The sequence below is a fragment of the Frieseomelitta varia genome, unplaced genomic scaffold (assembly GCF_011392965.1).
Source record: "Frieseomelitta varia isolate USP_RPSP 00005682 unplaced genomic scaffold, Fvar_1.2 scaffold_139, whole genome shotgun sequence".
Lineage (NCBI taxonomy): Eukaryota > Metazoa > Arthropoda > Insecta > Hymenoptera > Apidae > Frieseomelitta > Frieseomelitta varia.
The window spans coordinates 591,283-603,718 of record NW_025109072.1 but is presented as its reverse complement, the minus strand read 5'-3'; the positions used below and the strand labels follow the sequence as shown (position 1 = coordinate 603,718).

Here is a 12,436-nt window from a genome sequence, read left to right as displayed (position 1 = left end):
CCCCCTTCGTCTGCAAAATGGGCGACAGATTTCTCGATCATCGTTACTCACTCTGACGGTTCGCGAAAATGTTTTTGCACGCTCGAAATTTTAAAAAAGGCCGCGCGTAATTGCGCGGGTAATTAATTATCATAAAATTGCCAAGATACGAGCGTATTATACTCGCGCAAAGCGGCAACTCATTAACGGTTTTTGCTCTATGGTTATGAGCAGTGAAGTAATAAAAAAAAAAAAAAAAAAAATATACATATACGTGTATAATAAAATGGAAAAAGTGTGGAGAAGAAGAGAGAATGGGAGGAAGTGCGCGGTGTTCTATCGATGGGATATCAAAATAGACGACAGAAAAGTTTATGAAATTCTGTACGTTGACCTCAAGATCGTCACGCGCTATTGTCCCTGCAGGCTACTATTTTCGTTCGAGCTCGTCACGATCCGCCGTACGAAAAAATCGTTCTGTTCCCACTCGAATTACTCACGTCGAATGGGAGTGTCGCAGGCAGCCGGTGATTAAAAAAACAGAGAAAAATAAAAAAAAAAAAAAAAAAAAAAAAAAAAAAAAAAAGAACTGGAACGTGTACTTGGAATAGCCACGGAACTTTGCTTCCCCTCCCCCTCAACCCTTCAATCACTGTCATCGTATCAATCTTTCTAATTATCTACCGTCTTAACTTTTATCGTTACTGATCACGTTGAAATTGAAAAATTAACGTAGATGTATAAATATTCGCGTTATTTGCAAATATATATATATATATATATATATATATATATATATATATATATATATATATATATATATATATCTACGTATTATTAATATCGCGTATTGTACTCTAGGCACAATGAGAAATGGCATAAATTTCATTGAATAAATGAATTTCACGGATAAGATTAGGTAACGATCTTAAAATAAGGGCAGCCAAAAAAAAAATGACACTTGAATCTTTGGAATAGCGAAGGATAAGTATGGCGAAGTGATTGTACAAGCACTACTCGTGGTTAAGATTCTGTATAACAGTAATTACCACGATCTATTGTACGTATAATGCTCACGAGTGTAAACTCATTGAAGAGGTATTCAATTGTAACTAAGCAATGGGGTTCAACGTGCAAACAGCATTTATGCTTGTAGTCAGGCACTTACTCATTCGTATTGAAGCTATTTTTTTCGCGAAGCAACCGCATTTATTTCTAGAGTGAGTAATACTCTTGGATATTAAAAGGATCACAGATGTTATTGATATATATATATATATATAATGAAGAAAACTGTATTAACTGAAAATCTCCAACAATAACAATTCTATATATTTAAATTTAAATTTTTAATTCTTTTATATTTAAAATTAATAAAATAAAATAAAATAAAAAAATAATAATAATAAAATAAATAATAATAAAAAATATAATATAATTATATAAAATATAATAAAAATAATAATAATAAAATAAAAATTTAAATTTAAAATTAATAAAATAAAATAAAATAAAATAATAATAATAATAAAATAAATAATAATAAAAAATATAATATAATTATATAAAATATAATAAAAATAATAGTAATAAAATAAAAATTTAAATTTAAAATTAATAAAATAAAAAATTTAAATTTAAAACTGTAATAAAACAAAAATTTAAATTTAAAATTGTAATAAAACGAAAATTTAAATTTAAAATTAATAAAATGAAAATTTAAACTTCAAAAAACATTAAAGTATCAGCTTAGAAAGTGATCGGTTAATTCCGGAGTACGTATTAACCTTAAGATGAGAATTATTAAGGCAGTTGCGTGAAAATTGAAGAAGTTTCGCCACTATGAAATTCAATGTTTCATTCATGCGGGTGCCCATTTATTCAAGGAGGGGCCATCGCCATCTGGCAAATCATATTTCAGCCGTGAAGCAATTAGTTCGATAGTTTCGGACGTAAGTGATGTACGTTGTGTACGGATCGGTCGGGCAGGAAAATACACAATTCAGAGTCGAAGTTAACCTGGAAATCAGATATCTCGCTTATGGCAGCCCGTTGTCCGACAAAAGATAGATCAGTGCTTATATTTCAAACTTTGCCTTGTGCTACTTTGCCCTTAAATCTCGCGCAACCGGTCCGATCGACAGCTAGAAATCACTGCTGAGAGAGAAATCGTAAAACACCCAAACCTCAAACACACAAGAAACGAATGCTACGCGGTAGAAAACAGCACGAAAGAAAGGAGAAAAGAGAACTCGATCGCCAGCTGTATTTATAGCAGTATCATCATACATACCACTACTTGTCGCCGCAATTTTAAACTACACTACTTGTCACTTCAGCTCGCTACTCCATCAATCGCGCACACACCTAGCACGAACACATGGTGGTTGAGACCGAAAGTATCGTTCTCGTTTCGAACGAAATTTATGCGTTATCTCAATTCTGAAATTTGCCAAATTTACAAAATATGAAACACGATTATTAAAGCATTGTCTATTCTTACAGGAACATTACCGTTTCTCCGATGAATGATCGGTATCGAGCCAGGGGAGAATTCCCTTTTCGAAGACATTGACGAAAAATAAAACAGCGGAGAGACTTAATTAGAGAAGAATTAATCGGCCTGTGCCTCGAACGCACGCACACACACACACACACACACACACAATACTCGTTTTTCGCTATAGGCATCGTTGTATACAAAATTTATGCATGCGAGACGAGCTACCTTGCACTCTGGATTGGTTCCAGAGATTGATAATATCGGCCGCGAGACGATAACATCGACACCGCGACTCGCAACTTCGCTTCTTGGCGAAATTATATCGATGAAACGATCTGCCTGTCCCCAAAGGCAACAATTTCGTAACTCCTCGCACGAAGAGAGAAAGCAAGAGCAAAGAGAGAGAGTATCGAAATATCAACAGGAAGATTTATCGACGACACACACGATGCAAGTGAAATTTTTCGCCGATGGAAGCAACTTAATCCTTGAAACCTGCCAAATCGATCAGGCCGATCGGTGACGATCGGAGTACGTTGAGTTACGATGAACGGAAAGTATTCCATATACTTGTTTCGGCAACCTTTCTATGAATTTGTGCGACAACATTGCAAATCACTTGATGAAAACTTTACTGCAACAAGCAGCAGATTTTTTTCACGAGAATTCCTATTTTTGAGAAGATCAATCAATTAAGAAAAATTGAGATAATCAAGGAAATTATTTATATTAATATATAATATAATTATAATATAATAGATAGGGAACTTATAATAAAAATTATAATAAAATTGAGGAAGTTATTTTATATGCCAAAGCAGTTTAGTGATACGATACGATTATTCTGATTATATCGGTAAAGTTTGATATAAATCTGAAGACAGTTCCGAAGAAGCTTTTAAATGTAATTTCGTGGCTACGGATTTTTATCGCATCAAATTAATGAACGCACGCCTGTAATAAAATCGTTGCAGAACATTTAAATGAGTAAAATTGGATTCCGTGATTCCAAGGTTGTCTCCAAAATTATCGATACAAATAAATGAAAATATTTGTTGACACTAGGACAAACTGTATCAAAATAATCTACGTGCAAATCATTATAATTTGAATGACGATAAAAACAAATATATTTGTGCAATCGTGCCTCTGTGCAAACAGAAATTAATATCAGCCGTATCTTTTAACTAGTTCAAAATCTGATATCAGATCGTACCGATCAAAGTTCGATCGCCATAGTACTTTAAAAAATTATAATTATAAAATAAAATTAATTTAAATAATTATTTATCACTATAATTATATATGATTAATTACAAAATATAAATAATAATAATATTATAATATAATTATACTACAATAACATAAAAATCATAGAATTATTTGCAACACATATATAAAAATAATGCTTCTTACGCGTGACCGAAATAGTTCAAACAAAAATCTGGAATCAGTTTGTATCGGTCAAAGTTCGATTGTCATGGTGCTTTAAAAAATTATAATTATACTATTATAAAATAATTATAATTATAAAGTAAAATTAATTTAAATAATTATTTATTATTAATTATAAAATAAAGATTGTAATATTATAATATAATTATACTACAATAACAAAAATTATACAATTATTTGCAACACATATATAAAAATAATGCTCCTTACGCGTGACCGAAGTAGTTCAAACGAAACTTTGGAATCAGTTTGTATCGGTCAAAGTTCGATCGTCATGGTGTTTTAAAAGAAATAAATATAATTATACTACTATAAAATAATTATAATTATAAAGTAAAATTAATTTAAATAATTATTTATAATATGAAGAATTATAATATTATAATATAATTATACTACAATAACAAAAATTATACAATTATTTACAACAAGTATATAAAAATAATACTGTTCAAATATCCCACCGAAGAAAGTGTTAAATAACGAAGAATACACGCCAAAGTTAGTAAGAAACGACGATTTCCCTCCATTAACATATCTCTCAAGATTGTAACAGATCGGCGTTACACGGCTCGGTCAATTACACGTTGCACGCATTTTCTAAGCGAGTGGTAGTTACTCGTGCAGTGATGCCGCACGATAAACGGGCAATACGTTCGCGTAATAGCGCAAAGAACCGGTGACACGAGTGTATCTTATCCGTACCATGAGAAAAAGGATGTAAATTTCTCTTCAACACAAACCGACCATTATGCATGTACTGCGTGAATGATTTCGTGTCTGCACTTTCCACCAAGAACTAAATGGTCGCGTTCACTTCCGTTCCGGGTAACAGCTGTAATTGTTTCAAACACTCCCGCGCGTTATTATTATATTACAGAGCAGATGCATTACGCCTTTTGTTTCGTACGTACCGCTACCGTCCATAAGTGTCTTAATACTTCCAAACGACGACGCGTGTAAATACACAACGTACGTGTGTAAATGAAGCTTTTCGATATTGCAGGGAACGACGCAGAGTTCGTTGATATCAACACATTCGAAATGTGATATCAGGCGATATTAAGCGATTACTGACGCAACACAACCTCGAGCGTCTTTGAAAATGTAAATGACTTGAAAACGTTTGAAGGTGTCTTTGAAAATATCGAGAAAAGTGTTTTCCATTTTTCCAAGATACAGACTTGAACGTCCTCCATCAACTTGATGCAGTTTCAATTTACATTTAATAGATCGTTCGATTCTAATCGCGACGAGGAGACAAACAAACGAACGTTTTTACGAACAAACTGTTTCGAGTTACGACGGCCGTTTTAACCAGTTGCGGTGGCAGCCGATTGCGGACCATAACGAGCGACCGAAACCGTACACGGCAACTCGTCGCTTTCTTTTCGAACTTTTCGCCGGTATGATGCCACTGGATAGAAACGATTGGGAAGTAATAGATTCATTGTCCGTTTTGCCTGTATCGTTTTACTTAAGTGTACTTGAGAAACGTGAGGGAACATTACAATTTTGGAAACGAAAAAATCCTCGACGTGCGTGGCAAGAGATTGAAATACTTATGGATAATAGAGTGCATCGCCTTCTGACGTGAGGAAAACTGTCGTGTGAAAATATTTTTTCACTCCTATCGATTTGGTCTTGCACGCGATTTAGACAAGAGGCAGAGGATAAGAGATCATGCGTATCGTGGTATTTTTTATAACGAATCCGTCACGTAATACGAAGAGTGGCTAACGCGGTAATACACGATCGCTCGTCTGTTTCTCGCGAAATCTACGATCACGTACAACTGTGAATTACACGATATGAACCTTTTTTTTTTTTTTTGTAGTACGTCGGTCAACCGCAGATCACGTAGAGCCCCGTTTTTTTTTTTTTTCTTTTTTCTTTTTTGCCGATAAACAGTAAATCACGTACAGTCAAGTTCTTTTTCTCTCGCTTAACAGTGAGTTACCTAATGCCGCGGACGCGTTGGAGTTACGTGCATCCTTGATATTTGAGGATATGCTCGCAGTCGCAACGAATGCTAATACTTCTCAAATCCTATTGCAAGCTGAATACTAAAGTTCCGTCATAAACGTTTCATATCCGAATGAAAACGGAAATAAACCGATCACGCATAGCGACTCACTAAAATGCTTCAACATTCATACGATTATAAATACTATACTTGCAATACTTTTGCGACTGTATAAATATTTATTAACAACTGTATAAATATTTACTAGCATGCATCAATATTCGCACGATTTTTTTTCTCCTCTCTTCTCTTTTTTTTTTTTTTTAGTTTCAGCAGTCGGTTTATATAAATTTCTCGACAATGCAGATTCATCATTCAAACTACAAATATTCATACGCTCGACGGCTCGGTCGCGAATTTAATAAATTCGTCCATACTCCGTTCGAAACAATCTACGAGAAACGCGAGATTTTGTCAAGCACACAATTCGTCTGAATTGCGAAACGTCGCCTCTGGTCTCGTTTTCACGAGACATTTCTATTATCAACGAAAATTGCAGCACGGTTGCCGTTGCTAGAACAAAAAAAAAAAAAAAAGAAAAAGAAAAAGAAAAAAGCGAAAAGAGAGAAACAAGAGTAGTTATTATAAAAGATGTAATATAAAATACGAAATAGAAAGGAGGTCTATGCGCGGAAAAAAAAAATGCTTAATTTAAGAAAGGAGGGGAAAAAAAAACGCGAGGGAACGAGTTTGCCAGTTACTAGCGAATTTTAAACGTTTCCAGCGCTTTTCCACCGTTCAACCAGAACGCTACGCTACGTTTCAATTTAAACAAATGTGAAAAACATTTCTTCCACGCAGCTGTCCCCCCCCCCTCCCCCTCTTCTGCCAGTTTTGTTTAAACAGCGTGTTTCCCACTTCATCGAGTTTTCTGGGCGGACTGGTTAGTTCGGAAACGCGTGCAGAAAAAAACTAGCGGAAACGAAACACCGATAATGTTAGAAGCTACTGTTTTCCTCTGCTATTCTTTCCTTTTTTTTTTTTTTTTTTTAATCTCTCGTATCATCCGCGAAATGTACGTGTACACGGCGGAAGAAAAATTACTAGGAGAGTCAATGCACGTTTTTCTCGGCGGTACACAATTCGTATGATTTTCGATAATTTTTAACCTCACGGGCAAAAAAATATATATGTACTTTAATGCGAGGGAGAAAAAAATTCGCTCATATTTATCAAGAATGTTCTAATGGAGTAAAAAAATATTTCACGCTCGTCCCCATTCGTGTCGCTCGTCCTTTCGTTTTTTTCCTCCGTTCGAACGAACGATAACCCCCGCGTGCAATTAATTTTACTTTTTCAGTTACGCGTTACTTTTTATACACGTTGGCGAAACGAGAAAAAGAAAGAAAGAAAGGGAGGGAGAAAAAAAAGAAAAAAAGAAAAAAAAAAAAGGAGTGGTTATCAATCATTTCATTTCACTCGGCGTTTTTCTCTGTTTCGTTCATCTCTTCGGCAACAAGACACGGGAATAGTGCACTTCCCTTTTCGTCCATCTATCTCCCCTCGTTCGAAAGAGAAAGAAAACGTAACCACCCCCTCCTCGCGCCGCGCCCAGCCACGGTCGGAATCAAACGAAAGAAGGCACTCCGAGGTTCAGCCAGTCATTATCTAAAACGTTCTGAGGTAAGCTATTAAATGCCATCGGTATCTTTCTCGGTGGCCCGCTTGTCGTGCTTGTCGTTCTTCTCCCCTTTGTGCCGACTGGCTGCTGCTCACCGTCTTCCAAGATCGTGGCCTAGAGACATGGGTGGCCTTCTCCTCTCCTTCTCTGTGTCCGTATTATAAAGAACGAAGAATCAAGAAAGGGACAAGAACGGGCGAACGACTCGGGGGAACAGGCGATGGCGCGGCAGCCAGCAGCAGCAGAGTACGCGGTGGATAGGTAGGAATCTTCTTTCCCCCTCTCTCTCTCACTCTTCTCGCGCGCTCTCGTTTTATTTCCCCCGGTTTCTTTCTATCTATATGTCTTTGTCTCACACTCCGCCAAGAACTGACATTCCAGCCGCCTATTTCGAGAATGACTGGACCCCCGTTTTGTGTCGCGACGTGTACCTGTGTATTCCTCTCTTCTTTTCTTTCTCCGTTCATTGGAATCGCGCCAGTTTCGCCGGCAGCAGTAACTTCGTCCTTCTCGCGCCTATCACCCACCCGTCCTCTTCCTTCTCCCTCTTTTTTCCACCGACATTTTCGTTCGATACCGGGGACGCGTGCGACTATACTATACACACCGAGGCTAGAGACTCGGGTGTACATGTCCTCTATTTACTCCCACCACTCTTCTATTCCAAGCCCTCGTTCATTTGCTCTCCTTCGTTCGCGCTGTGTGCCTTCTTTTCTTTCCTTTGCGCATGGCTCTACTTTTGTGCCACCAGTCCTCTGTGTTTCATTGGACACATATGCGCGACGGAACGTAATAATTATTACGACGAATATTTCCGTGTAGGAAAATATTCGGCCGCGAATAGCGGATGGAGAGTCGAGTGAGAGCCCCGATGGAGGACCCCATTATTTTCAACGCCCATCCCCCCGTATGTGTAACTTTATCGCGCGGGTTTCGCAATAATAATATGCGAATTAGCATTCCTATCGATACATACGATGTGAATACACATGTGTGTGTTTTTTTTTTTAATTATACCAGGGAACGACGAGTTTTGATTCACAAACGCACACGTCGCAGGTTATACGTGATTCCATCGCGATCAATTAGATTTCAATCATTGGAATTGTGTCAAGAGACCTGTTTGTATATATTATATAGAATTTCGTAGATAAACAATATAATTTGACGATCGAAATCCCCCAATTGAATATCGAAAATCGATGGAAAATAGACGGGAACAGGTTTTAAGCAGTTGCAGCTGATTGCGGACCATAACGAGTGACCGAAGAACCGTACAATATACAATAACTCGTCGCTCTCTTTTTAAACACGCCGATATCGCATGATAGATCACCAGATAGAAATTATTGCGACGTAATGAATTTATTATTTGCTTTGCCTTATTTTGTTTCACTTAGATATACTTAGAACTGAGAAGATATTGTAATTTTGGGGCAAGAAAATATTTCCAGCGCAAGAGGTCGATCACATAAGAACGATTTGTATATCTCGCAAATGAAATCGATGGATAAACCGTGAAACAAATTTAACGTGAAGACACAGCACGGTTGATCAACGCCGCGAAAACGGCATGATAACGAATTTGTTACGTGCAAATTATATACTCGACGGTACCGTTCAATTTGCACCGGAACAGCTTTTCTTCCTGCAGGCAACAAGGCAACATGCAGTTTCAGGAGGGAATAGTTATCACTCTCTGTACGTTCGGTCCCCATCCCTCTGTCTCGCGTTTTATGCTCTGTCTTTCTCGCGCCCTAACGTCCGCACACACACACACACACACACACGCGCGCGCGTGCGCGTCTGTCTGCCTCTCTGTTCGCCTCTGTTCCGTGTGTACGTGTACGTGTACGTGTTTGTGCTCCGTTGAAAAGCTTGGGGCTCAGTCGAGCACAAGCAATGGCGGCTATTCAAAAGTGTATTGCAAAAATTCCGCCGATAGAGGGTGAACTTTTCCTCCCTCTCTCGATGCATAGGCAAATCTCGTTCGGTGAAGTGACTCGAAAACGTAATTTCGACGACCAGGCTGATAGAGAGAAGAAGAGAGCGACGGGGTTAGAAACAGGGGGGGAGGGGAAAGGTTGAAACCAGCCCCCCCCCCCCAGAATAGCTAACTATGTGACACACGCCTCCAGAACTGTTTCACACCGGTGCATGACTTTTCTCCACTTCCCTAACTCTATATTTTCATTGGGCTGCTTACCTTCCCTCGCTTCCCCCTACGACTAGACGAATGCGCGCGCCCACCACCCTCTTGCCCTTCTGATAAATTTGACCTGTTACGCACCTGCGACTCCGTGCGTAATAACGCGAATGCTCAGGCTCGTTTGTCGCGTATATACCCGGGGTATATATATATATATACCGAACGATTGTTTTATATTCGTTTGCATTCGCGCGAGTGTGCTCGGTGTGCTCTTCTACCTGTGTCGCAAAAGAGAAACACACGCGCAGGAGAAAGAGAGAAAAGAAAGCAAAGAGAGAAAACGCAGATGAAAGAATAGAGAAAGAGGGGGACACGTTTTGGGAGAAGGGCGGACGAAAGAGTAGAGAGTAAAGGAGAATTATGAATAAAGCATTTAATTATATTTTTTTCGAGTGTTCTCCTTTGTGCAACGAGGTATAACCCTTTATCCGCAGGATTCGTTAAGTTAAGTGGTTTCAGCAGCTGTCCCTCTCTTCCACCCTCTCTCTCTCTTTCTCTCTTTTCCTCTACCTCTCGTTCTAAGCAGGAGCAGTGGAAAAGATGGATGAAGGGTGGAATGGGGGACAGCTATAATTTAGCCTGCACTTGCTTATTTACTACGCCCATTATCGTCGTAACGCAGTTTGCATGCTTTCGCGCATTTCGGCACTTCTCCGGTTCGAGATTGGAGGAAACTTTGGAGAAGGCGGAAGGAAAAGGATAGGAAGAACAAAACGAAGAGGCATCGCCCAAGCGTAAACAGAGAGTCGAGCGTTGACGAACGTGTTTCGATCACAAAACGCAAGAAAGTCCTTAAACGATCGATAAGATAAAATCAACGAAAATTTTCTTTCTGCGTGAAATTTTACATACACGACCCCAGCCCTTGCATAACCAATGATAATGCTCGATAAAGTGAGCATTTCGTCACACAGGGTGTATAAACAAATTGAAATTTAATTCGATTGAATACTTGATACCTGTTCAAACAATTCCGGTCACGAGCCAGTAGTTGCGTATACGCGTGCGCGCGGACCATAACGAGTGACCGAACCGTACGCAATAAATTTCGTCGCTCTCCTGTTTTCTATTGAAAAGAAAGTCGGTACGACACCACCACTAGGATAGAAATGATTGAAAAGTAATAAATTTATTATTATTGCTTTGCTTGGATTGTACTTAAATATACTTAAAATTGAGAAAATGTTGCAACTTCGGCGTAAAAGGGTTCTCGACGTGCGTGGCGAGAGGGTTAATAATTTTCGCCGAGGGAACCCTACGCGTCGGAATATATTCTCCTCGCGCTCGTTACTTCACACGGGCCAGCGTGGAAATAGGAAGAATTAGTCGGGAATATTTTACTGTCGAATAACGGGCGGCCGGTGAGCGCCTAGCGTTTTCTCCGAGAGAAGTTACGAGTTAACGAATCACAGGGACGCGTGAAAAAAAAAAGGTACAAAGCACACGTGAAACACAGTGAAACGAAAGGTCCAGCCAAGGAGGAAACAAGGAAGAAAACAGGTATACGCAGAGAAAGAAGAAAAGTAATATACACAGGTGTATAAATTGTTCGTCTACTTACTTGTTCCTTTTCTCCTTTCTTTTTCTTTTCTTTTCCCTTTTTGGAATTGGTAGTTTTGCTTATTGCGGTCGTCTGGTATTCAACGGCAGCCTAATAATAGGAGGCCGTTTTCGTGGAAGGAAGCGAGGGGAAGCGTCGTTGCTCCGAATTATTCCGCGGCTCGGACCTGCAACAAGACGCATAAAGAGAAATTAATGCGGCAATAATCGTTCTGAGTACAGCGTAATTCGCCAAGCCGGCCTCCCTCGCGGCCGATTTCACTCTACAATAATTGTTCTACGCGGCAACTAATCACTGTGATATTACATGCCCCCCTTTCATAATACGTGGCGTCGGTCCATGCAGCATTCCGAATCGGCTTACGCCTGCGCGGCCTTCGCTCGCCTAACTTTTTACACGCTCGCGTTGTTTCTTCCTTTTATTATTTTCCTTTCTCCTCCAAACCCCCCTCCCGTTCCCTTTAGCCAACGGTTCGTCGACGTTGGCTGGCGTCGTGCCATAATACAGCGTGTAATATTACGGAAAACGCGTCCGTAAATTCATTACCTTTTACGAGGCGTTTTCCTCGTTGTTAGCCGCCTTTTTATCCACGAGACCATTACTCCACCGTCGATCCTTGCCACGCTAAATATGTATTAAAATCGCGCGCAAACGACAGGCAACAGTTCTCACGCTTGCTCGACAATGCGATCAAGCGGAACGTGAAACGTAAAACAAAGTACACGGGGGCGCGTTCATCAAGGGAGAGACATGGCACTTGTCTGTTTACCAACAAGATCTGAATACGGCGAAACAGGCAACTGTTTGTGCAACGAGGGGAACGATATTAGGTCGAGCTTTGATAAATGTTACCTACTCTTTTGTAAGTGGGTATAACCCAGGCTCGTGGAAGTAATCGGATGCCACTTGGAACAATTTTGAGAAACTAATCTGAGAATATTACGAGTAGTAATGTGGTGATTAGGAGATATTTCGTAAAGTACACAAACAGATAATTATTGATCGTATTAATAAAGGGGATCGTCTTTAAACTTGCGTATCAAATGTCTCAAACAACGTTCCGTAACAATTTATATAAATCT

At 39.0% G+C, this 12,436-nt stretch overlaps 1 protein-coding gene across 3 annotated transcripts in view; it reads right to left on the bottom strand.

Moving 5' to 3' along the window:
- LOC122531908 overlaps positions 1 to 11,520 on the bottom strand; it is a 52,318-nt gene extending 40,798 nt beyond the window's left edge. For all 3 annotated transcript variants that reach the window (XM_043660208.1, XM_043660235.1, XM_043660227.1), the window contains exon 1: positions 11,355 to 11,520. The gene's annotated coding sequence lies outside the window, so the exon portion shown is untranslated. The remainder of the gene's footprint in view (positions 1 to 11,354) is intronic.
- Between the last annotated feature and the right edge of the window lie 916 nt (positions 11,521 to 12,436).